We start from the raw sequence: 26,206 nt of genomic DNA, 5'->3' as shown, positions 1-26,206 counted from the left end.
AGTGCATTGTGGCTAACATAAGTTAAAGATCGCAGATAAAGTCATATGCCTTGATGTGAACAAACGGCTGTAGCTGAAACAGCTGCCTGAGTTGCTGAAACAGCGGACTACGTTGCTGAAACAGCTGGTCCCGATGCTGAAATAGAAAACTCAGCTGCTGAAACAGCCGACAAAGCACGCAAATTCCGATGGGCGTAATTTGCAATTTTGAAGAACTTTTTGTGGAAAATAGCTGTGACTTGAGATACGGTTACCAGAACTATTTTAAAGATAGCATGACTGTTATCTCATTGTAACAGTATCTCTTTGTTTTAAGAAAAACAGAACAGTCTTGTTTCGAACAGAATCTAGATATCCGCTCTTGTGTAAAATTGTAAATGATGTCTCCTCTTTAAAAAGAGGAGACATCATCATTAGAGGGGGCGAACGGTAATTTGGAGGACAGCATTGTGTGAACAGGAGTTAGTCTCCTTTTTGTATGTATCAGTTCTTGACGGATGAATAAAGATCTGTTTTGAGTATTCTCGTTTAATTCTTTCTCTTGGGGAATCTTGTGAGAAGGAAAGGGCCCGCCTTCCTCACAAGATCCACCCCTTTTCCTTCCTGTAGTTGTTTATTTCCTATGTATTTAATTCTGTTGCTGAAACACTAGTTACGTGATTTGTGATACTCTGTTTCTTAGCACTACATGTATTGTTTGCACGAGTAGATGATGAGAGCATGTGCTGAAGATCCCGGTACAGAAGGATAGGGTCTTGCTCCCATTGATTGCCTTCTTTTACTTGCAGTGTGATTGGAAACAAGAGGTCAAGTGCTGAAGATTCCTGTTCCCAGGAATAGGGTCTTGATCTCTTAAGATTACTTCTTTTGCAGTGTGATTAGTGCCAGGCAGCAGGTGCTGAAGTTCCCATTAAGGAATAGGGTCCTGTTCCTGCCATAGTCGAACGATTTCTTTTCCTATACATTTATGTCCCTTTGCTGTAACAGAGAAATTGTGTCTGCTATAAGATAATTGACTTCAGCTTTGATTAAGTAGACTGCTAACTAGTAGATTGCTAAATTTAACAGTTGTGTGTGGCTTTTTCTTACTACAACAGTGAACTGCTTTTGAAATTGAGCATATCCAGTGCGCTATTACCTTTGGAATAAAAAGACCTTCTCGGGTTGACAATTTATGTGGAGCTCGAATTGTGAAAGCAATTAGAGCGACCAACATTTTGGCGCCGTTGCCGGGGAAGGTAATTATAAATTTTAAAAAGCATTTATCCATTTTTCCTAATGTGCAGATTGTATGAGAGGACGAGGAAACCAGAAGAAAAATAACCGCGCAGGTGGCAAAGGCTGGGGAGGACGAAAAACGTTTATTGACGAAATTGTATCAAAAGCTGAATCATCACAAAGATTGAGTTCTCGGAAGTCAAAATTTCAGCGTTCCCCTCAGTCGGATTACAGAACAGAAGAAGTTGTCGGTCCTGAACATACAGAAGAAGTTGTGGGCCCTGAAGATACAGAAGAACCAGCAGTCAGCGCTAAAGAGTCAGAGGAGAGTAGCAAATCAGTAGAACGCGTCGAAGAGATAGTAGAAAGCGCTGGACGTCCAGTAGGAAACATTGGAGAGCCGATAGAGGATTCTGACGATCAAGGAAGCGCAGTAGGAGGACCAACAATGGAAGATAACAATGATGCGTTCCTCTTTGGAGGAGATGAAAATTCCCTTTCTACTTTGGGATTTCCCATCAGCGATCTTCCTGCAGGAACAATGAAGAATATCCCATTATCTGCCCTTCCCAACTTTCATGGGTTATCTACTGAGGATCCTGATGAGTTCCTTTTTGAATTTGATATTTTATGCAGAAGCTATGATTATGTTACTAATGCTCAAAAGTTGAAACTGTTTCCAGCCACCCTAAAAGGGAATGCCTTGAGATGGTTCATGGGACTTGGAAGTCAGGTAATCACAACATGGGAGCAAATGAAACAAAAATTTCTGCTTAAATATCAAGACTATTGCCGGACCAGAGAGAAGAAGGATGAACTGTTCAATATGGCACAAAAATCAGATGAAAGCCTGGAGGACTACATCGAAAGATTGCAGTACAACATACAGAGATCTGATCTTCAGATCTTCTCATGATGAAGCCAAAGTTACGACCCCGGGAAGTTGATGTACCAACTTACCCCCAAACGGGGCCCATAGTTTGGCGTTTCATCTCCTAGGGTTAGGTTTTGGAATGTTAAGGGTTTTCCATTGTTTCTCAACAATAAATAGGCCTTCGAGCCTCATTGTAACACGGTTCAGAGGCATGTAGCCACCACATCTCTTCTCAGAGATAAGCTACCATCGCCCTAGCTGGTTTATTTCAATTTCTGGTTGTAATCATATTTCAGTATTTTCCATTAATGAAATGAAGTATTATTTCCGCTGCATCTTTGTGTATATGGTTATCTCTGTAATTTGTTGCGTTCCTGTTTAAATCCGGATCAGCCACAATGAAGTGGAAAGCAAACAAGAAATAGTGAGGAAGAGCAGTGGACCTCTTGTGGATTAGAAACACCAAGAAATGACCAAAATGAGAAGATAAACGACCTGGGAAAAGAGACCATCACAGCGATATGCTAGGAAGACAAATGTAGCCGAGAATGATGACCTTGAACCCAAATATGGGAGCGTTTTGATACCTGTGAGAAGTGGAAAATAGAAAAATGTCTTCATGAACAATACCTAGCATAGGAAAGTGGAAACCAAAGTGTTAGAGTCGGTCTAGTCAACCCTTCGTCAGAGATCAAAACTCTTTGTGCATTTCAATTTTAGGGGTCCTGCTCCATTCACTCAGCTACATTCCACTAGGGGTATGCCATGGTCTAACGGAGAAATTAATGCTAATCAGTTCCCTTCATCTCTGGCTCCTGCTAGCTCAGGTCTTTTGTCAATAATCACCAAAGTCCATGACAGTCAAGGTCTGGTCCTTTACAGGACAAAAGTCATTTTCTATGTTTGGGTCTAGGAATTCATCAATTTGGTCTTTGAAACATGTCCATTAAAGCCATGCAGTCCAGAGGGAGGCCCTTACATAGCTATGGTTTAGAGAGCTTCATCTTCATGTGGATAGACTTCGAATTTTCTTCAAAACTATGTTTTGAAGAAAAGTCAAACAGTGTCATTTATGACAAAATTTTCCAAAAAATCGCCAGTTGACTTTTTCAGATGCAGTCATGGTTTCCATGGCCAAATGCCCTATCATACAGCCCTTGCAAAGATGCACTGAAAATTTCATCATTTGAGCCAAAATTTCAAAGAAAAAGTGAAAATCAATGTGTTTTAAAGTCAGTGAAAAAGTTTAAAACACAACATTAGAAAATGGGTTTTCAAGGAAGAAAAAATTAAACCCATCTCTTCCAATGCTATATACATGTTTTTATCCAAATCAAGGGCATTGTGCTATTACAAGCTTTGGAGAGACATTGTAAAGGTGTGAGGGCAAAATCATGAGCGTTTGAGTCAGTGGGAGCTGGTTTTAGAGGGCGCGGCGCACATACCCAGGAGCGCGGTGCACACAGAGGGCACATCGCACACGCAGCCTGCCCCTAGTTCAAACTTTCTAAGGGAACGACACATACCCAGCGCGTGACACATTGGGTTTTGTGCACGGCGCACACAGACTAGGGGCCGGAAAAAGTTGCCAAAGCACTCCAAATTTTGGTGAATGCTATCAAATGGTGTTTATAGAGATGTTTGAATGTCACCAAAATGAATAAGGTCAACCATAAGAAATCACCAAGAAAATGATGGTAGGGTTGTTAAATGTGTTGTTGGTGCCAAGGTTTCACTCCACTCACCTTTTTTCCCTCACCTATCATTTTTCCCATCCTCCCTTTATCATTTTTCCTAAAACCACTGCCCTAAGTCACTACCAAACCCTCTCCCTATCCCTCCACTATTCGGTCAACAAAAAATCACCATAAGACAAGATCATTGTGCAAGCAAGGAGGTGGAAGAAAGGTGCAAGGTCAAAGAGTTGAAGAGTGAAGTGATTAGGAGAAATTTAGGGTGATCTCAGAGTGTGCGGCGCACACACAAAGGAGCGTGTCGCCATTATTGGGCGCGGTGCACACAGAGCCCATCCATTCTGTAAATCCGCCACTAGCGCAGCGCACTTTGCGCGCAACGCACATGGATATAAAGCCCAGAAACCAACTAATTCGCCCAAAAATTTTGTGGATGCTCATCAAATTTGAAAGGTAGGCAACCTACCTCCACTCTTGCATCAAACTTGAAAGGAATAGCATGGTTTTAGGATTATAAATCAAATGCAAAATTTTTTATAAAGCCAACAAAAGAAGACACAAAGAAAACATGATCCTAGGGTTTGTGCTACAGTGACAGTGTTGCCAAGGTGATTCCTACCCTACCCCCATTACTCATTCCCCTATGCTATTGTCCCTATAATCACTACCCTAACCCTACCAAAAAATCATACTCCCTTTCCTCTCTCCCTATTGCTCAAAAAACCCCAAACCCTACCCCATCAACACTATACCCAAAATACTACCAAGTCCCTGACAAATCTCTCCCTTTAACCCCTATTCCCATTACATCATTCCCCTCCCAATACTCCCTGTTTTATTGTTCCCTTGGTGGCAGATTGTCAGAGCAACTACCAACTTCATTGGAATCAAAGGGAAGCATAAAACTCATGGTAAAAACAGTAGTAATGGCATCCGAAGTTTCATTAGAATATGAGGAAGAGACCCACAGTGATATAGCTTCAGCAGAAAGGGCCCACAGGAGACATCACCAAAGTGGCAGACATCTTAGAGATGAGCCAAACACCCTCACCGAGTTGCAGGCATGCCCTATGGCTATGTATTGTTTCTAGCACTTAGCATTTTTTAAATTTTGTCAGAGGGTGGCAAATGTCAGAGTTCATCATGAGTTAGCCCGTATTTTTGCACTTCATCTACATGGAGGACAGTCTATCTTGGCTGGGGTCACTTTCACATTGACACCCGAAACCATATCAGTGGCAACAGGCATACCAAACATTGGAGAGTAGTGGCATAAGATAAGAAGGTGGAGAGGCATCATTATGAGCCTTACATCAAGGACAACTATTTGAGCCACCTCACGAGAGTTTTTCCATTCAGATTTTTGAGAGATGAGTATGCTCTGCTCATGAAATTGATCATGAAGTACTTCAGTTGTGAGGGGAGGTTTTTCTTGCCTTTATGCCTCTCAAATCAGGTTTCTGATGCACTTTACCAGGGTGCGGATGATGAACCTCCCATTTTTCATCTGTGGGAACATAGAGAGGATGAAGAATTTCATGCAGCACAAGACCCCTCGATAGCAGCTCAATAGTGTTTATCACTTTTCCCTTATCCGGATTTTGGTGGACCATCAGTTGGGATTGCAGGGTATTGCTTGGGAGGACTTCATCTCCCATGACTTCTTCAGCGCTCCACAGGTGGTATCAGAGGTAGAGCATGAGATAGGGGGCCCATCTCATCAGTATGAGTGACATGAGACTGCTACTATGCTAGTATATATAACCTATCAGAGAGGCAGTAGACCCTTATTTGCAGCAGAAAAGCGAGTGCTATCTCCACCCGGGGTGGAAGGGGCCTCGATTCCAACATTAGCATCACAGGAGCAGGGCAAGGGTAAGGAGACAGTGCAGGAGGAAGGGCCATCAGGTGAGCGAGAGACCGAATTTGTTCTCCTCCATGATGATGAGACAGATGCAAAACCAACAAATGCGAAGCTTACAAAGATCATCTAGGAGCAGCAGTCAGTGATTGAGTCATTATCCCTTGACTTGGAGAGGGCCAAGTGGAACATGAAGTGCCTGGAGCAGAGCAACAAGAAGCTTGAGGACCAAAAGACGATCATGGAGCTGTAAAACATTCGTGAGCATCGCCAAGCTGCTCAAAGAAGAAGGGTTGCGCTCACATCTTTGGAGCAAGCAATCAATGAGGATTGGGAGGCCAACCTTGAGAGGGTCAACATGCATTTGGAAAGGCTGCATGTTACACTAAAAAAGCTCACCTTGACTACTTACAGTTAGTATGGCTCAAAATCAACAGTCATGCTACCCTCTTAGGCAAGTCTTATGCCTCTGTCATCCATCTCAAACTCAAAGAAGAGAGAAAGTCTTGTAAAAATTATGTTTATCTCTGGGGTCGCAGGTTCTCTCTAGCCTTACCTGCGGGGACGCAGGCCATGTTCACAAAAGCTGCGTCCATGGACGCTCTGTATGTTAAGGGACAGGTGCGTCCTTCTGTAAAAGGCAAAATGCGCAAGTTTTATCTTGAGAAAGTTACTTGTGGTTACTTCTAGAACATTCTAGAGGTCGGTTTGATGAAATGGATGCGCCTCCAGTTGGTTCATGTATCTCTATTAAGAGGGGACTTATAACATCAATAAGGGAGCTATCCCACCCATAGAGGGGGATGATCCCATTGATAGTGGACCTGAATAACCTCTTTACAGCACTATAAATAAAGACATTGAGCCAGAAGGAAAGGAGGTTGGAGCTACACATTTTCTTTGGGTAAATGCTGCAGGATTTAGGTCTTCCATTAGAACCTTTGTGAGGAGAGATTGTCTTTACATGATTCTACTTGGAAGTGGGTGAGCTTTGTCAAAGTAGAGGAAAACACTTGATGGACCCTGGGAGGAACTTGCACAACACCAAGGCCAGGTTGTAAGAGTTTCTTTGTTTCGTTATTAATACAAACTGGTTTATTTTTCTCAATAGCTTGTGTTAATGAGTTATTTCATGTGTTCCTTGGTCTGCATGTTGAATGTATGTTTTATTATATGAAATACAAGTGCTTGGTAATTGTTTGATTGTTTGTGGTTGCAGGAATTGACTTGAAGGAGGAGCTCATCTGGATCGTCAAGAACGGACTACAACAACAACGTTTTGGAATAAGGTAAGCCTAAACACTTGTACTGTTCATGTTGTAAAAGGTATATTTAGAGAAAGATCACTCCATTTTGTCTTGTTTGTCGCTAGAGAGTGTAAACTCCTAGGGAGGTCAGTTGTGTCAGCCCAAATGACTTTTTCCGCCACGACAAATTGGCGACTCCGCTGTGGAATCCATTAATGAATGAGTCTTTTCCTTTATATGAACTTTGCTCTGAGAAAATCATTTTTATTTTCTGGTTTTTGACTGTGAGAATTAGTATTTGGGTGGCTTAGCTGTAGATTTAGTTAGCTTTAGTTTTTCTTCCTTTTTCCAGAAGGACGCACCCTCTGTATACTGCACAGTGCGTCCTTGGACGCGCAGTTGCCGTTTGCACAGAGCGAGCCCGCACCTGTGACAACGGGTGGCCTGCGTCTTCCTGTAAAAGTCAAGAAAATTTCATTTTTGCTTTAATTTCTTTTAGATTTTGATTTTACTTAGTGTTTTCTGCCCAGATCCTTTAGTACCCTGTCAAGAATTCTCACCTGAACTGGTTTTGTGAGCTTTGAGTGTTTTAGTGAATTTCAACGAAGTTTAGACCTAGGGTTTTATTTTTGAATAGGTTCTGTAGTGACTTTGAGCGTAGAAAGTTGTCCAGCCTTAGATCTCTCTGGTTAGTCAGCCTTCTTAGAAGTTGGGCCTGTCGTAAAGTCTCCTTGTTTGAGCAACTTGCCATTTAAGTTGTTTTGGGTGAAATTTCGAATTGCTTGTTTATAAAGTGTTGATTTCCATTTTACAAAAAGAACAAAAAGATTAGAGTTTTGTTTTGGCTAGTTTTTGGTTCTGCAATAAGCTAGTCCTTGATTTGATTGTGATCAAGTAAAACACCTTAGAATAATCATTGTTATTTTTGGCCTCGTTAGAATTAATTAGAGTAAATTTGCTTTTAGTTTGCTTATGAGTGGATTTTCATAGATTTTGATAGTTGTTAAAGATTGATTTTTGGTTATATTAGATTTGTTTGCTTTATTAAAAGAAAAATTTAAAAACATCTTCTTTAAAAGTCTTGTTTCAAGTAGCTTTTTGTTTTTCAAAGAAGAAAAGAGTTTTTTCGTGCATGTAAAGAGAAGTTATGTTTTTATGCTTGGAAAAGAAAATCGAATTGTTTCTTTGATTGTCTTCAATTAAGGAGTTGCTTTTATAAAGATTGCATTCTCTCAACTTTTTAGTTAAAGCAATTCATCGAAAAAGAAAAAGTAGCGGATAAATCATCCTGGGTGCATTTTGTAGTGGTTTCGAGTCGAGTCAACACACCACTAGTTTCACTTCCATCACCTTTTGACTTAAGGAACGACCTTAAAAGTAACGCTTAAATTAAAATTGAAATAGTAACTTTTATTTTCTAGGGCTCTGAAGCACCAACATAGCTTAGGCTAGGGTCTTGGAGTAGGTGAGTACTTAACTCTCCAAGACTACAAAACCAAACAGTTAGTCTATCTTGAGTAGAACAAATCCAATTGTTTCAGTTACATTCTGGGAAAGCTCCTCTTAAAGGAGAAGCACGAGCTCGTGTCCGAACCAGTGAGGGGATCATTCCTCCCTCGTTGGGAACGACGCCAGACAATACGTATTAAAAACGGTAAACCTCGGATTAACCATTGTCGAGGAGCCAGGGGTCACTTATCGGTAAACCTTGGATTACTGTCAAGGAGCCGGTAAGGGGATTGAGCTTGTTACTCTGCCCTTGCGTGCTGTCGGAGTTTAGACTGTTCCCACAGGTGTAATTGCTGTGATTGGTAACCTTAGTGGCCATAATATCTAGGATTCAGGTGACGGTGGAGGGAAGGTCCCACTGTACCTGGAGCAGACGTCGGCTATACTCACTTGGATTTTCTGGGGGGTACGCTTCACTTCGAGACGGTTAAAGTGGAGGTACTTGGTCCAGTCTATTCATTAAGGAGGTTTTCGGCGTAACTGTTCCACCGGCCATTTCTGTACTGAATCCTGCGAGGTTGGACCTAATCACCAACTAGCGCTTTTGGTCCGGAAGATACTGTTTGTGTGTGCTTTGACACTCTAGATTATTTAGGCGTGTGCTTCAAATTTGTTTGGTTCTTTAGAAGACTTAGGTGGTTTGATTTGAAATTTTTTACTTTGTTTTCGTGTGTTGTAGTTAAAATCATTAATTGTGGCGGAATTACCGAGACGGTCCCGTCGCATTGCGGGCCAGTCTCCTGAAGTTGTTTCTGTGGCCGAATTGTTGAGAAGATCTCGTGAACTTAGGGGTTCACCTCCTCGAGACGACCCCAGTAATTTAGAAGGTTTAAAGGTCCTTGTAACTCCTCCTAGTGGCAGTAGAGTAGGTTCACCTGAAGAAGGAGAGTCTGCCTTGGTAGTCCATCCAGATTACCAAAGTTTAGAAACAGGTTACAATCCCGAAGCTGTTACAGTTTCCGAGCTTACTGGTAGTTTTTCATCTGCCAGTGAAACAGGCGAAGAACCTGAAATTTCCGAACCTGTTACTCCAACTCCTAGTGTTCCTGGTTCACCAAGAATAGAAAGAATTATCACTGAAAATCTTCCTGTTGGATTAATTGCTATAGAAGAACTTGTTCCAGAGGAAGGAATAGGCGTTTCTGATTCTGAAGATCAAATTACCCTTGACTTAAGGGAGCGTGAATCCATCTTTTACAGTCCTCCTAGAAGTGAACCTTGGTACCTTGCATTAACCAATTTTTTAGACAACTCAGTAGGTTTTTCTACACCTCGTACTCCCTTTCCACCCGGAGGAATTCATACTCCTGTAAATATGTCTAGTGAGTCATCTGTGTTTACACAAAGTCTTGAATCATTTTTATATGGTGGTCCTTCTGTTCCTGCTGGGTATCAATCACTTTCTGGTACCTTTTCAGGAGCATCTCCTCGACCCATTGATCATGGGTTATTAGTTGGAAACAGTGGTAATATACCATTGAGTATAGGTGATGTTTATATGATGTCAGGTTCAACTCCCGTTAACCAACCTCAAAGTGGCCAATTACCGCCTGGGGGGCAACCTTCGTTAATGCCTGGGGGGCAACCTTCGTTAATGCCTGGGGGGCAACCTCAAGGTACTTCATTCGTGTCTGGGGGACAACCTCAAGGGTATCAACCCCAAGGGTATCAACCCCAGCCTCAATATGTACCCCAAAGTCAACCTCAGTATCAGTGGCAACCTCAAGGATGGCAACCTCCAGGGTATCATCCCCAAGGGTATCAACCCCAAGGGTACGTACCCCAAGAGTATCAACCTCACGGATACTAACCTCAAGGTCAAGGTCAACCCCAGTACTCGTATTTACCTCAAGGTTATCAACCTACAGGTCAATACCCTGGTCAAAGTTATCACCCACCTCAAGGGCAATCATATGGGACTGCACCTTACAGTTATCAACCCTATCCTCAATACGGCTATGGATCTCAGTATCCTCAACCTGTTACGAGTCAATACCCTGGATTGTTAACATGGGATCCGTCACAGGGTCAACAGATGTTGCAGCCAAGTATACAGTCGGCACCTCAAGCAGGACAACCTGCAGTTCCTGGTCCACCCCAGCAACCGCAACCTGTCCAGTCAAGTGTTCAGACCCCTGTAACTTCGGTAGTTACTCAGCCGCCAATTGCCCCTGGCACTCCACCTCACACGACTGCAGCAACTACCGCTACATCTACCATGGTTACTTCTGGAGTATCGGCAGCTCCGGTTTCTACAGTCCCTGTAACCACTCCTCAGACATCTGTACCGTTGTCTGGATCTACAGTCCAAACCACAGTCCAGATGCCTGTAGGACCTCCTGGTACAAGTACGGTTGTTACTACTCAACCTCAATTTGTTCAACCTCCGTACCAGGGACCGTATCAACCTGTGCAAGCTGCCCAACAACCGGCTTACCAGTATCAACCGTATCCTGGTTACACTTATCATCAACCTCAGCAACCCCAGTACGGTCCGGTTAATCCTGGTTTTCCAGGAGGATATAATATCCCAAATGCGACTCCTGTTCCTAGTTATCCTGGATATCCTCCTCCTGGGGCTGGTATTGTGACTCAGAATTTTAGAGATCCTAACCGGCAGTTACCATTTATTGCGACTTTAGATTTACCCGACTTGACGCGCCTAACGAACGATCCAATTCAATATCAACAGTTCTGGCCGCCAATGCCAAATAAGTTGCCCAACGATATACCCAAGTTCGAAGGTAAGTCTGGAGAGGATCCATCCAATCACGTGATGACTTACCACCTCTGGTGTGCATCAAATTCCATCTCAGATGATTCTATCCGCTTACGTCTTTTCCAGCGTACACTCATTGGTCTCGCGGCCAAGTGGTACATTGAGTTGCCACGGGCCTCTTTTTACAACTTTAGCCAGTTAGCTACCTCGTTCTTAACTCATTTTCAGTTACCAGTCAGATACGATAATGGTACGGAATTATTAACTTCGCTAAAACAATCGACATCCACGTACATTTCTGATCACATCCATGAGTGGAGACGTCGAAGGAGATTAGTGAAAGTTTTTATCCCAGACCAAATCTTAGCTGAATGGTTTGTCAAATCATTATTACCACGAATTACTGAAGATGTAGCTAAGGCTGGAGTAGTTACTGAGGAGCAAGTCATTGCTCAAGCACAGTACCTTGACTTAGTTTATACTCAGTCAGGTACGTTACACGAGAAAATACCGGATCTTCCTAAGTCAAACCAAATCGCTGCTGCTCCTTCGGGATCTCATGCCGCTGATGGTATGATTGGTATCATGACTACGAAGAGCAAGAAGAAGTCTTCCAAGGCTTCAACTACTCCAATTATCACTTTGCCTGATTCTCCGACAGGAGAGTCTTCTCCTGAACTCACCGCCGACATTCACGCCGTAGAGTCATCTGCGGCCAAACCAAAAAATGGTGGAAAGAAGAAAGGGAAAAAGAAGGCCAAAGCAGACAAGGCTCCAAAGGAGAAAGTAGAAAAGTCGGAAACCAATGACGAAAAGCGCAAACCTCGTTATCCTTGTCTCATTTGTGAAGAAGATCATTTTACGAGAGACTGCCCTCATCGGGCCGAGGTAGTGAAAATAGTTAAAGGTTCCGCCACTCCTGCTGTGTTAAAGAATCCATTTCCAGAGCAGGAGAATAAGATGATAGGTTCTTCTTCGAATGCCAGTGAAGAACCCATTTTGATGATGTCTCATGTCAGGATTGCGACTCGATCGCAAGATTATGGTAGTAAGGCTCCTGTTGATGGTAAAGAAGCAGAATCTTCTCACTCTAACCCATCAACCTCAACTCCTGGTTCCGATCCACTACAGATCGAAAAACCTAACCCAGACTTAGTGATTAAGCCGCCCGCCAAGGGTGTACTTCGAAGGTCTGCTTTCAATCCACATGCAAGAGCAGCCCAGAATTACAACATTGTTGAGGATTTAGCTGTTTCACCTTCAGCAATGTCGGCACTCGAAGTGCTACAATCATGTCCAGCACAACGAAAATTGCTTTTGTCGGCTATTGGAGCTGTCGATGTTCAGGACCCGAACCTAATGATCTTTGATCTAGAAAATAGTACACCACGTCTCCCTCATCAAATGGCTTTCCAAATCCCAGTGATAGTCAAAAACAGGCCTATTCATCGGACTGTGATTGATGAGGGAGCCTCTACGTGTATTATGTCAATTCAATGTTGGAGATCGCTTGGTTCTCCTTCGTTGAACCAATCCCCCACCATCCTTAAGGCCTTTGATGGCCGTGGGTTCCGTCCGTTTGGTATTTTGCAAGAGTTGCCTATAGGGGTTGAAGGTAAAACCGTTAGTCTGGATGTGGAAGTGGTTGATGCCCCTCTAGACTACAACCTTCTTTTGGGTCGAAGTTGGTCATATGCAATGACAGTGATCGTTTCATCGGTCTTCATAGTCATTAAGTTTCCACACAACGGTAAGATCGTGACTATTGATCAGCTGACATACTTTTCATCCGACCCATCCTCTTCAGAAACTATCCAACATGTTGGTAAAACGACAATCCCTTACAAGGACATTGGTGTAGGTTTAGTTAAGGATTCCGGTTTACTTGGAATTTTTCCTCTTCCTCCACTCAATGTAGATCCTTCATTTGCAACGATTCATATGATCACGTCAGAAAACATTATTCACGATGATCCTTGGTATGTTCCCTCTGACTCTGAGCTAGATTCACTCGGTGATGTTATGCCGTTGAGTCCGTATGAAATTTCTTATAAAGCTCTTATGTCTTTTACCGACTTTCATTCAACCGAATCCGACCAAATGAATGTGGTCAGTGAAGAGTCACTTTTCACCTCACCTTTAGAATGGATAACGTTTCCCGAAGAAGTGTCATCTGACGAACGACTTCGCGAAATCCTAAGTGTAGATGATCTACCATGGGAAGATCTCCATCACAGATCTTCGTTTTTACCTAAGGGCGATGCATTTGAAAATGATTTTTCATCTATCTTTACCGCTGATTATGTCAAAGACGCTCAGGGTCCAACGAAACATTCTGATTCAGAGCTGAATTTAGGGAATATTTCTCGTACTGTTCCCATTGATATATCAGTGAAGCCTGGAATTGAGGAGAACATTCATATAGGTGCCGCATGTATTGAAGAAGAAATCGAAACTTACAAGGCCCTATTCCGAGAATTCCGCGACGTGTTTGCCTGGTCCTACGAGGAAATGCCAGGAATTGATCCTGCCATTGTTGTTCATGAAATCAAAACCTACCCGGATGCTAAACCCATTCGGCAACGGTTGCGTCAGATCCACCCTCGAAAAGCAGCTGCAATTAAAGCAGAAGTCGAAAAGCTGTTGAAATCAGGTTTCATTTATCCGATCCCGTTAACGGATTGGGTATCGAATATTGTTCTCGTCAATAAAAAACAAGGAACAATAAGAATCTGTATCGACTATAGGGATATTAATCGAGCTTGTCCAAAAGACAACTATCCTATGCCTTATATCGATCAAATAATTGATGATTGTGCCGGAAGTGAGATGTTTTCCTTCATGGATGGTTTCTCAGGCTATAATCAAACCAATATTCTACCTGCCGACCAACCAAAGACGGCATTCATTTGTCCATGGGGGACATTTGCTTATTGCAAATTACCTTTTGGGCTTAAGAATGCCGGTGCTACTTTTCAACGGGCCATGTCTTATGCATTTCATGACATCAAGCACATTGTGCAACCCTATCTCGATGATTTGCCTGCTCATTCTTTACGTCGAGCTGATCACCTTGTCCATCTACGAGCAATCTTTATGAGGTGTAGGCATTATCGAATTCGGTTGAATCCCCACAAGTGTGTTTTCTGTATAGAAACAGGTCGATTGTTGGGATTTGTTGTTTCCAAAGCCGGCATTCGCATCGATCCCTCGAAAGTCGAGGCTATCATCCAATTGCCTCCTCCTTCGAGTTTGCGCCAACTCCAAAGTTTGCAAGGGAAAGCGAACATTTTACGCCGATTCATCCCTAACTACGCCGAGGTCACTAAAGGTTTTACACGGTTGTTGAAACAGAACGTACAATTCTTTTGGGACGAGATTGCCCAACAATCTTTTGATGCACTAAAACACGCGTTGACCCATGCACCGTTATTGCATCCTCCCAACTACAACCAGGATTACTTCTTATACCTCGCAGCTTCGCATTCCACCATTGGAATGGTGTTAGTTCAAGAAGATGAATTCAAGGCAGAGCATGTGATATATTATCTTAGCATAACCTTAAATCCAACTGAGTTAAAATATTCGCATGTGGAGAAATTGGCCCTGGCAGCAAGGAAAATTTTAAGAACCCCCCCTAAATTTATAAATATAATAAATGGGCGAATCTCCATGGTATATAGGAAAAATGGAAGGCAATTTTATCAATAATATAATATTTATATATAATTTTTTGGCGAATCTCTCACCAGGCATGGCGAATATTTTACTCAATTATAAAATCTTGTAAGATCTTGGCGAGTCTTTCACTAAATAATAAAACTTTGTAAAGTCCTAGTGAATCTTAGCATAGGCTACATGCTGGTTTAATTCCCCCATTTAAATAGGCTACATTCCAGGTGAATACCATGGGTCAATACCGTGTGCCATTATGGTGAATACCATGGGTCAATACCATGTGCCATTTTTGTTTTTATTAATTCTAATATTAGGGTTAATAATGGTTTTTTTGTATGGTATTAATAACAATCTAGTCCATGGTATTTGTCCCATAGTATTTTGGCCATAGGTTTCACCTAAATATAACCCATTTTTTTAGTGTTCGTAAATATAAGGTGACTTATGGAGTAAATATCAAAAAAAAATTATTTGTTTACCATACCTCTCGTTTATTTATATTTTTATTAATTTACCATACCTCTTTTACAAATATGGTATTTGGCCCATAGGATTCACTTAAATAAAACCTCTTTCTTGAGCCTTCATAAATAGAACGAGGGTTATGGACTAAATATAAAAAGAGGTTTTATTTATTTACGATACGTCTCCACTTTACTTATATTTTTATTTGTTTACAGCCTTACATGTGTGACTTATGGAGTAAATATAAAAAAATGTTTTATTTATTTACCATACCTCTCATTTATTTATATTTTTATTAATTTACCATACCTCTTTTATAAAAATGGTATTTGGCCCATAGGATTCACTTAAATAAAACCTGTTCTTGAAAATGGGCGAATGGATTCACTTAAATAAAACCTATTCTTGAAAATGGGCGAATGGAAGGTTGTAAGTCCTAATTTCAAGGGCTAAATTTACCTTTTTTACCCTCTCCCTTAAAATAAGGTGGGCTATTTGAGGTGATTTGTAAAAATGTACTATGATACTAAATATTCGCCCACTAAAAATTTAAAACCCCTTAATTTCGCCAAAGGGCGAACATTCGCCCCTAAAATTATCCTTGCCTGGCAGCCGTTCAAGTTGTCCAGCGTTTTCGTCACTACATTCTTCTCCGCAAAACTACGGTTATTTCGGATTGCAACCCTATGATTTATATCTTGACAAAACAACTGCTAGGGGGCAAGTACTCTAAATGGATCGTCATCCTGCAAGAGTTCGACTTGGAGTTTGAGAAATCCAAGTCTAAGAAATCTTTAGTTTTCGCGGAATTGATGTGTGATTTCCCAAGTGCTGACTCAGAGACTGTGGCAGAGGAGTCCCTTGCGGACGAATCTTTGTTTTTTATTAGCACTGTAGATCCGTGGTATGGGGATATAATCATTTATCTCCAAACCCAAACCTTTCGGCCTGAAGCTTCCAAGGAAGACCGTCGAAAAATTCGGTTTCAATCCCAGCAATACAGAATTATTGGAGATACACTTTATCGCCTGGGGGCAGACTTAGTTTTTCGACGTTGTTTAACTCACGACGAAGTTGAGAGAGTTTTGAATGATTGTCACTCTGGAGCATGTGGCGGTCATATGTCTGGGTATGCCACAGCTCAGAAGGTGTTGCGCGCTGGCTATTTCTGGCCGTCTATGTTTAAAGATTGTATCCTTGCTGTCAGAAAATGCCACAACCGTCAAGTGTTTGATCGAAAGATGCGCGCTCCACCTGCTCCTCTCCACCCTATAATTTCCGCTGGTCCATTCGCCAAATGGGGTATTGACTTTATTACTTGTAACCCTCACTCGGCCGGGGGGCATGCATATATCATCCTCGCGGTTGATTATTTTACTAAGTGGGCCGAGGCGATGCCTACATTCGACGCAAGCGGCAAGACAGCTGCAGTTTTCGTATTTAATCATATCATAACTAGGTTTGGTGTCCCACAAGCAATCATTACTGACCATGGGAGCCATTTTCGAAACGTCATGATGACTGAGCTTACAAGCCAGCTTGGTTTGCGCCATGATAGCTCTACACCTTATTATCCGCAAGCCAACGGTTTGGTTGAGTCAATCAACAAAGTTCTAGTCATCATGATTCGACGGATCATTGGTATCCATCAAACGAATTGGCATAACATGTTATTTTCGGCGCTATGGGCATATCGAACTTCAGCGAAAAATTCAACAGGTTTCACCTCTTTTCAGCTAGTTTACGGCTTAGAAGTTGTGTTACCTATTGAATGCGAAATCCCATCACTTCAAATGGCTGTCGAATTACTTCCAGCTACTTCTGAAGAGGAGAAACGGCTGTTATACTTGGCTAAATTAGATGAGACTCGACGTGACGCTACTTTAGCTATCGAGACTCACGCAAAACGAATGAAAGCCCAGTACGATAAAAATGTAACTCCTCGAAGTTTTTCGGAAGGAGACCTACTACTATTATATGATCAAGCTAACGATAAGCTAGGTGCCAGAAAATTCGCTCCCATGTGGCATGGGCCCTACATTGTAAAGCGAAAGCTAGCAAAAGGGGCTTATGAGCTAGTTGATTTTGATGGGGACTCTTTGGGCAAACCCAGAAATGGACTTTACCTAAAGAGGTATTATGCTTAAAATGATGGATGGAGAAATTTTTAGATAGGTTAGATTTCCTTTCTAGCTAGCAAGTGTGTTAGTTTAGTCAGTGTGCTTAGTATAGCGAGTGTGGTTTTTGTCATTATTCTGGCTTATCTTGGTTTTACTCTTGATATTGTAGATGTCGACGCCTCTCCAAACATACATTGGATTTGCTGATGGTGCTTGTCATAGTACACGGAATATCTCTTCCGCAGCTTGGGTTATCTATTCACCCTCTGAAGAGTTAGTTTCTATACATGGGGTAAGCCTCGGTCAAACAACGAATAACATTGCAGAATATAGTGCAGTGGTTGAATTATTATCCGAATCTATTTCATTTGGAATTCGACGTTTGATTGTGATGTTAGATTCTGAACTTGTTGTATTACAGCTTAATAGAGTTTATGCCATTAGAAATCCTGTGTTGTTAAGGTTGTTTTTGAGAGTGCGTCTCTTGGAACGTGAATTTGATTACATTGAATATCAACATATTCCAAGGTCCCTGAATACATTAGCAGATGCAATTGCTTCTCGAGTGTTGGACAGACATTTATAATAATCATGCAAGTAAATTTAAAGACATTTCATCATACATGTTAAACAAGATAAGCCGGTAATAGTGATATATATAGATAGAAGTGTGTCCAAAAAATATATACATCGTCTTCGATCATAGGTTGAAAACACCTTATGATCGGCAAAATGACAGTACAAAAAGTCAAAAATGTCACATGTGACTACAAAAGTGACTAGTCAATCACTGGTGGTGCTCTCTATACGACACCACTGCGCGGGCTACCTTGCGCAGAAATCTCCTAAACGGTCCAGGGACCGCGACTACAAAACGCTGAAGCCTGATAGGAATGTCGTCCATAGTAGTCTCAGGTATGTCTACCATGAGACGATCTAGGTCATGCTTCAACTCAGCTAGTACATCTGCGGCCGCGTCCTGTGGGGCCGGTGCCGGTGCAGCTGGATATCGTCTATCATAAGGCCGGAGATTGGCTGGACGTTGTGGACTAACATCTGCATTTTTAAAATTTTACTGTTAGTTTGAGACGATATATATGAAAAATAAAAAATACATAACTAGAAAACTTGTGAAAATGAAAGTACCTCTGTCGTCCCATTGTTCTCCCTGTGGAAGAACCATGTCCGGATCACCTCTGAAATCCATTCCGGCATATGGAAAGTCTTGTATCACAAAAAGCTGGCCCTCTAACCAGTCAAAGTAACTGTCTGAGAATCGAACCACTGCCGCGCCCTCGTCAGGATGCCGGGCCATCACCGCAACCCATTGTATCAACCTTGGCTCCCGAGGACCCAAGTCATCAACAATGAGTTGCTGAGGGATCAGCATTGGAACTCTCTCCAAGGCAAAGCTCATGACTATAGGCCCATATCCAAAAGTCTTTAGTCGTCCGTTCTTTGCCTTGGTCAGTTGGCTCTTCATATGAGCCGACACAGCTTCACACCAGTTGAAGATGGTGCCTTGGTAACAGTTAACTGCCATCCGCATTTGGGATCCGGAAGCAATGTGCAAAGCGGCCGCACCGCAAATCCTGGTGACCGTGAACGCAATAACTCTGAGTTCAGGCAAAGCGATGTGTTTTATCTCTACGCCTTTTTTATGGCGAGTCCCAGGTCTGCACCACTCCTCGCGGAGATCATCAAGGGATTGGCCACCCGGCCTGGTCCCCGCAAGGTTGAGTTGCTCACCTCTGTTTGGCAAGCCAGTGAGAAAGTATACATCCGAGGGCTCTATCTCGAGCTGGTGCCCTCCAATGTAAAAGCATTGATCTTGAACGTTCCATCGCTCAACCAGCCATTCCAAGAATCTTACCTGGCCCCTCATGCCCGGTATGGTCCAATATTTGTATAACCCGCATGTTCTTAAGGCATCCAGAGAGGGTTGGTGGTTTATTGCAGCTTCATCTTCCTCTACGTGCTCTCTCTCTCTCTCCAGTCTAACATGATTAATGCCCTGCATATCAAAAAAGTCAGTTAGAAATTGATTTGAAGAAGTTTGGTGGTTTTTTGAGGGAGTTGGGGTTTTCAAATGCGCACTTAGCGGAGGACGCACCCCGGCTTTGTAGCACAGGGCGTCCGGACGCAGCTTGCCTGAAGGCGGGCTGCGTCCCCCGACCTTTTTCCCGTATGAGAAAAAGTCGGGGGACGCAGGTCACCCGAAGAGCACCTGCGTCCGCCGAGAGGCGCATTTTGAACCCAAAACCCCCCCCAAAAAATGAAACAGAGACCTAAAACTAAATTCTAAACGGATAGAAATGCAGAGTAGGATGTGTAAAATACCTGGATGAAGCGGCGTTCGATTCCGACGGTCAGATTTTCCGCAACGACCACGGGAAGTTTTCTTGTCAAAAGCTCCTTTTTCAACCTCCAAAGTCAAACGGTAAAAATGACATAGTAAAAGGTCTTTTTATAGGTTTTTTGGGTGAATGAGTTCATTTTTTACCATGAAAAGATGTTTTTCGACGTATTTTTGCCTATTTTAAACAGGTATGAGTAATGTGTCGCTTTTGTGCAGGACAAAGGGATTTCGAGGGAAGTTGTAATTTTCACAAATTAAAATATCAGAGTCATCTTTTAGGCCCTTTTCTGACTCCTTAAACATGAAAAGATCGCCGAGTGTTTCTTTTTCACTCGTTAAAACGGAATTAAAAGACGGTCCCCTTTTAGCTCTTTTCTGACCGTAAAATCAGGAAAAGATTGCCGGGTTTTTGTCGTTTCAAACTCGATAAGGAACTAAAACGACGTGTCTTTGATCGCTTTTTAATTTTCAGGTCGACGACACTATTATGAAAGTACTCCTTGGTCGCAAGATCAAGCGGTTCCCCCAGGTATTATTTTATACTTTTTCGGGCTTGAGGGACACAAACTTACGAAAAAGTTCAACGTGGAGTTTCCTTAAGTTTTTCAGACTCTCTAAAATTGAAAAACGCCGAGTTTCTCCTATGCTGGGCTCGTTAAACTTTTACAGTAAAGGACCTGTTCAATTACAAACGGGAACGAACCACTCCTTCCTAGGGTTCGAATTTAAACTAGGTTGGACTCGTCCGAAGGATGAGCTTATAACCAAGCATATGTTATCCTCCTCAAGCTTGTTAAAAATAAAGAGGTACTTGACAGAAATGGTGGGGGAAAAGAGAGAAGAATGAACCTATTTGTCACCTTTTGTCTCAAGCGAAACTTTATTACCACTCTTGAACACGACATTTTTGCATTTCACCTGGGTTGGGAAATCTCTTACCTCACAGTTGACTAAATCACTTTGAAAATCTTTAACCGGGTTTCGGGATTAACTTTGAGTTATTCGTCACCAAACCATCTGTCGTGTCGTTATGTGTTCAAGAGGTCTGCAAGCAAAACCTTCATCTACAAAATACTTATCATCCATTTGACCATCCCTGAGTCAGTCCTTACAGCAACATTTCTTCAACTTGAACAATGATTTCGTGTTGCAGGCTTGCCTGCAACGAGTCGCTTTCTATCGACATCGACACATTATCTAGAAAGATGACTTAGGAATCGACAGTACCTTGAAGTCTGCATGCATCAATGGCAGGTTTCTCGCCTTTGATGACAATTTACATCATTGACTCTCGATCAAAGGATTCCGTGAAGTGTTCGACATCAAAACATCTATTCACATTTCACGGGTTGTGCTTGGTACTTTGAGAACCATTGACATTACTGGTGGTTTCTCTCACGCTTGTTAACAGTTCACATCATCGACTGGTAATCAAGTGGTTTCTAACATGTTCGACATCAAATCATCTAATCACATGTTTAGAATCGTACCAATTCGGGAAGTAGAAGTGAAGACCCTGGATCTAGTTTCTACCATCCAGGTTGCGAGGAGTTTTGTATTCATTATCTATGTAGACTAATCATAAACAGATGGTTGCGTCCATACTGTGTCTACAAAAGTCTATAAAAATGATGTATTGCAAGATCATTCCTGTATCAGAATAGTTAGTCCATTAGTTAAAGTTTTGAATCTGAGTATGGGAATGCCTACCTCAGTGATGATATTATCTTATACATGTATTTTGTGTTGAAAATTGCAGGTTCCAACCAGGTCATCCACAAGTCAATCCTTGAAATGATAAAGCGCTTCACCCTTCCTAGAATTACAAAACACCAATCTATTCCAGGCTTCGCACTTTAGGGGGCAATCTGTTACACTAAAAAATCTCACCTTGACTACTTACAGTTAGTATGGCTCAAAATCAACAGTCATGCTACCCTCTTAGGCAAGTCTTATGCCTCTGTCATCCATCTCAAACTCAAAGAAGAGAGAAAGTCTTGTAAAAATTATGTTTATCTCTGGGGTCGCAGGTTCTCTCTAGCCTTACCTGCGGGGATGCAGGCCATGTTCACAAAAGCTGCGTCCATGGACGCTCTGTATGTTAAGGGACAGGTGCGTCCTTCTGTAAAAGGAAAAATGCGCAAGTTTTATCTTGAGAAAGTTACTTGTGGTTACTTCTAGAACATTCTAGAGGTCGGTTTGATGAAATGGATGCGCCTCCAGTTGGTTCATGTATCTCTATTAAGAGGGGACTTATCCCATCAATAAGGGAGCTATCCCACCCATAGAGGGGGATGATACCATTGATAGTGGACCTGAATAACCTCTTTACAACACTATAAATAAAGACATTGAGCCAGAAGGAAAGGAGGTTGGAGCTACACATTTTCTTTGGGTAAATGCTGCAGGATTTAGGTCTTCCATTAGAACCTTTGTGAGGAGAGATTGTCTTTACATGATTCTACTTGGAAGTGGGTGAGCTTTGTCAAAGTAGAGGAAAACACTTGATGGACCCTGGGAGGAACTTGCACAACACCAAGGCCAGGTTGTAAGAGTTTCTTTGTTTCGTTATTAATACAAACTGGTTTATTTTTCTCAATAGCTTGTGTTAATGAGTTATTTCATGTGTTCCTTGGTCTGCATGTTGAATGTATGTTTTATTATATGAAATACAAGTGCTTGGTAATTGTTTGATTGTTTGTGGTTGCAGGAATTGACTTGAAGGAGGAGCTCATCTGGATCGTCAAGAACGGACTACAACAACAATGTTTTGGAATAAGGTAAGCCTAAACACTTGTACTGTTCATGTTGTAAAAGGTATATTTAGAGAAAGATCACTCCATTTTGTCTTGTTTGTCGCTAGAGAGTGTAAACTCCTAGGGAGGTCAGTTGTGTCAGCCCAAATGACTTTTTCCGCCACGACACTGCAGGACAAAGATGACCAGGACCTTGCTCTATTGAGACATATGGCTTTCCGTTACAGGGTGAGAAACATGAGTGCACAGGCCCGGATAAGGAACTTGAAGGAAAAATTGAGGAAAGCAACAAGAAGAGAAAAAAGGGAAAAAGAGAAAGATCGGCTTCGAATCTTCGCTGAGGCTTCCTTGGCCCATCGTAACACCCCATAGAGATCCTCCAGCCCAAATTTCAAAAAATTGGGGAAATTTTGGTCACTTGGTAATTCTTTTGGGTTAAAAATAGGGATTTTCTCCCTATGCGCCGCGCCACTGGCGCGACGCTAAAATTATAGAGCTCTAAATGAGGAATGGCTTGCAGTTTTGGATTCAGCATGGAAAACTACAACTATTGGTGTCTGGGCAAGAAATTTGGGCAATATCTGGGTCTCCTAAAGGTTAAAAAACACCCAAAAATGGCCTCTCTGCCACTTTTTTGACATACGGAAAGCAGTCTTGGGAGAATGCATATTTGGAGGGGCACATGAGCGCCAAATTTGAAAATTCTAGTGGGGTTAGAAAGTAGACAGGACAAGATTTATATTAAGCCCACTTAGGCACATTTTGGACACCTTCACGTGCCCCAAAACAGGCCCTAAAATAGTGCGACGCATAGAAAAATGGCGCTCCGCACAGAGGAAAAAATTGCCAATTTGCTTCTGTTTCGCGAAATTTTGGTTCGCAACTTCTCCAAGTGGGCCCGCTCATCTACACTTCGGTTTTTTGGCACCAAAGGCAGCATTTAAAGAGTTTTTTCTCCAGATTGGCTTCCATCCAAGTGGCAAAGGAAGGCAAACGGTCACCCAAGCCAAATGTCATGTTTGTAATGTTGCACCTGTAGTTGATGGTTGGCTCTCCATCTCCATTTTGAAATGATTCAAGTAACTCCCCAACCCTTAGGCGTTCTATCTCTTCCTCACACATTCTATATATTGTATGCAAGTTATTTGCAAAGGGTTGGTTGGCTTGTAACTTCTGGGAGACTGTGGGAAAGAAACTTTGTTTCTTCACTGTGTACTTTTGATAGAGAATTAATGAAAGGCAGCGGCTCTGTTTCATGAGATTCTTGTGGTTGTGAGTGTAGAAAATGTGTCTCTTATGTTTTCATATGTATTTCGTTATGTTTCATAATTCAATTCATGTTCATTTCCAGTGAAATTTTTTGAGTGAGATTAGGTAGAATTCAATTTTATTGCTCTGCCTGTGGGAAAATTTCATGTTCAGTGTTATTCTTCTGTTGAAAAGGATTCCTGTCACTATGCCTTTTTCACTTTCTTCTGCAATCTATTCATGCACGGTACTTCAAACTAAAATTGTTACATTTTCCACCTACCTTGCCTCGCAGAATAATCTGTGCCTTTGTATTAAATTCTCTATTCTTTGCTAAGTGTCGGTCCCATAACATCCTAGAAGCTCAGTTATTCATAAAATTGTTTCCTAAATCCCTATTCACTTACTAGCCTAAGGTAAATATTGCATTGTAAGTCATCTCAGACCGCTTTCGATCATCTATTCACTGAGCGTGACTCGAAGAGATCCCTCTCCTGCTCTGGTAGGGCTAGCTACCAGACTGAGCGTGGTTTGTGGTTACCCTAACTTTTGCCTTCCTTCAGCCTAAGGCAGATTTAGGTGCTAACATAGTGGCAACTCTGCTGGGGAACGAACTGAAATCAAATCCCCTTGTTTCGTAATAATTCTAAGCTTCCAGATGATGAGCTTAGGATTGGAGAGGCTGAGTAAGTTGGTTGTGTCCTGTGATTTTTCTCAATAGCACGCTGGCTTCGAGACGAGATACTAGAGCCAATCCAGAACCAGATCCTCCTCATATCTACAAAAACCCCAATTTTATTCCAAAACTCCTTCGTCAAGAAAGCACCATAACTCCCGTGTTTAAATCCCATTCATGTCCCGACATTTTTGAGTATCTTGAAGAGCTTGAGTTTGACGAACGATTTGAGATATCATTGTTTGAGTCTAAATCCGAAAGGGATGTTGATTATACTGTCCCCAATCTGCAATTCCTTGTAGACCTCGAAACAGAAAGAGCTAATAGGTTAATTGATAATTACATTGTAACATAGCCCGAAACTCTAATTGCAAGCCCCTTGCAAACTGTGCACACTCCTCCAACACCTCCAAGGCCAAATCCACCAAGAATGATGGCTACCTGTTTTGCACCCCTTGTTCTACCCCAAGTTCTAGATGACATGCCAATGGATTATCAAAGTAAAATCTCATTTTTTGATGGCACTCCTAACAGCATTACTGCTCAGCAACATGTAGACAAAATGGAAGAATTCTATGAACTTCATGAGATTGACGCAGATAATGTGGCAATGAGGCTCTTTATACAGACATTTGCAGGTGATGTGAGGAAATGGTTTAGAGGTTTTGCCGGCAGCAAGTATCGCTACCTTGGCTGAACTACAAAGACAATTTTTGAACCTGTGGGAAGTGAAAAAGAATCCCCTTCAAATTTTGGCCGAATATGAACAAATCAAACAAAACGCCGGTGAGTCGGTCCAAGGCTATTGTGTTAGATTTAATGCAGTCTATAACGAAATTCCAGATCATCTAAAGCCACCTGTGGGACTAGCAATGATGAAGTTTCCAGATGGTTTTGATGCTGATATGGCATACTAGTTAAGAGAGAGAGAACCGGCCACAATGGAATATATGAAAAAAATCGCGGTCAGCGTTGAAGCAAATCTGCTGTCCAAAAGAGCTAGAGCGAAAGTGGAAAAGAAAATCACAGTAAAAGAAGAGTCTTCTTCAATGGATCAACTACTCAAAAAGGTAGAGAAGATGCTTGAAAGGGTAAAACTTCACAAGCCTGAGCCACAATTAGGAATCCTAATTTCTGTGGCCAGCAACAGCCACAATATAGAATAAGATAGAGAGATCAGTGAACTCAAGAGTAGACAGCACAACAGCGGGTAGAAACACCTTTGCAATAGAATTTTGTGCATGGACCGATGTCAGATGAGGACGGGAATGTAATAGGCAAATGAAACCACCTCTTTACTCTAGATGAGCTTCCTACTTACATTACCGAAGAAGAAGAATGTGTAGTGAATTCAGTTGCACACCAAGACATGGATTTTATTCTAGCTAGTGACACTGTTTTGGAAGAAGAATCAGAAGAATATCAAAGGGGATATATGAATGCTTTGTCCATACAACAGCAACAATATTCACTTAGAAACAGAGATGTGCAACAAAAAATGATTCATCAGCTACACAAATAAAAGGAAAGGAGGAGGTTGGTCCGGAGAGCAACAAATCAAAATCAGCAGAACAGTCACAGCAGCAAGCTACATCAAAGAAAAAGGAAAGGAAAGAGATTCCAGTCAAAGAGGTAGAAAAGACTCCCACTTTTAGCTTAGAGAATGATATTTCTAAGTTAAAGGTATCCATCCCCTTGACTGAAATAATGAAGAACAACAGTTATAGAGGACAAATTTCTAAAATGTTGAATTTGGACCCAATGTCCAACATGGTAAATGTA

The sequence above is a fragment of the Pinus tabuliformis genome, chromosome 7 (genome assembly GCF_031772625.1).
Source record: "Pinus tabuliformis cultivar Carrire ecotype Pingquan chromosome 7, CPIR1, whole genome shotgun sequence".
Classification (NCBI taxonomy): Eukaryota; Viridiplantae; Streptophyta; class Pinopsida; order Pinales; family Pinaceae; genus Pinus; species Pinus tabuliformis.
This window is presented reverse-complemented; position numbering follows the sequence as displayed.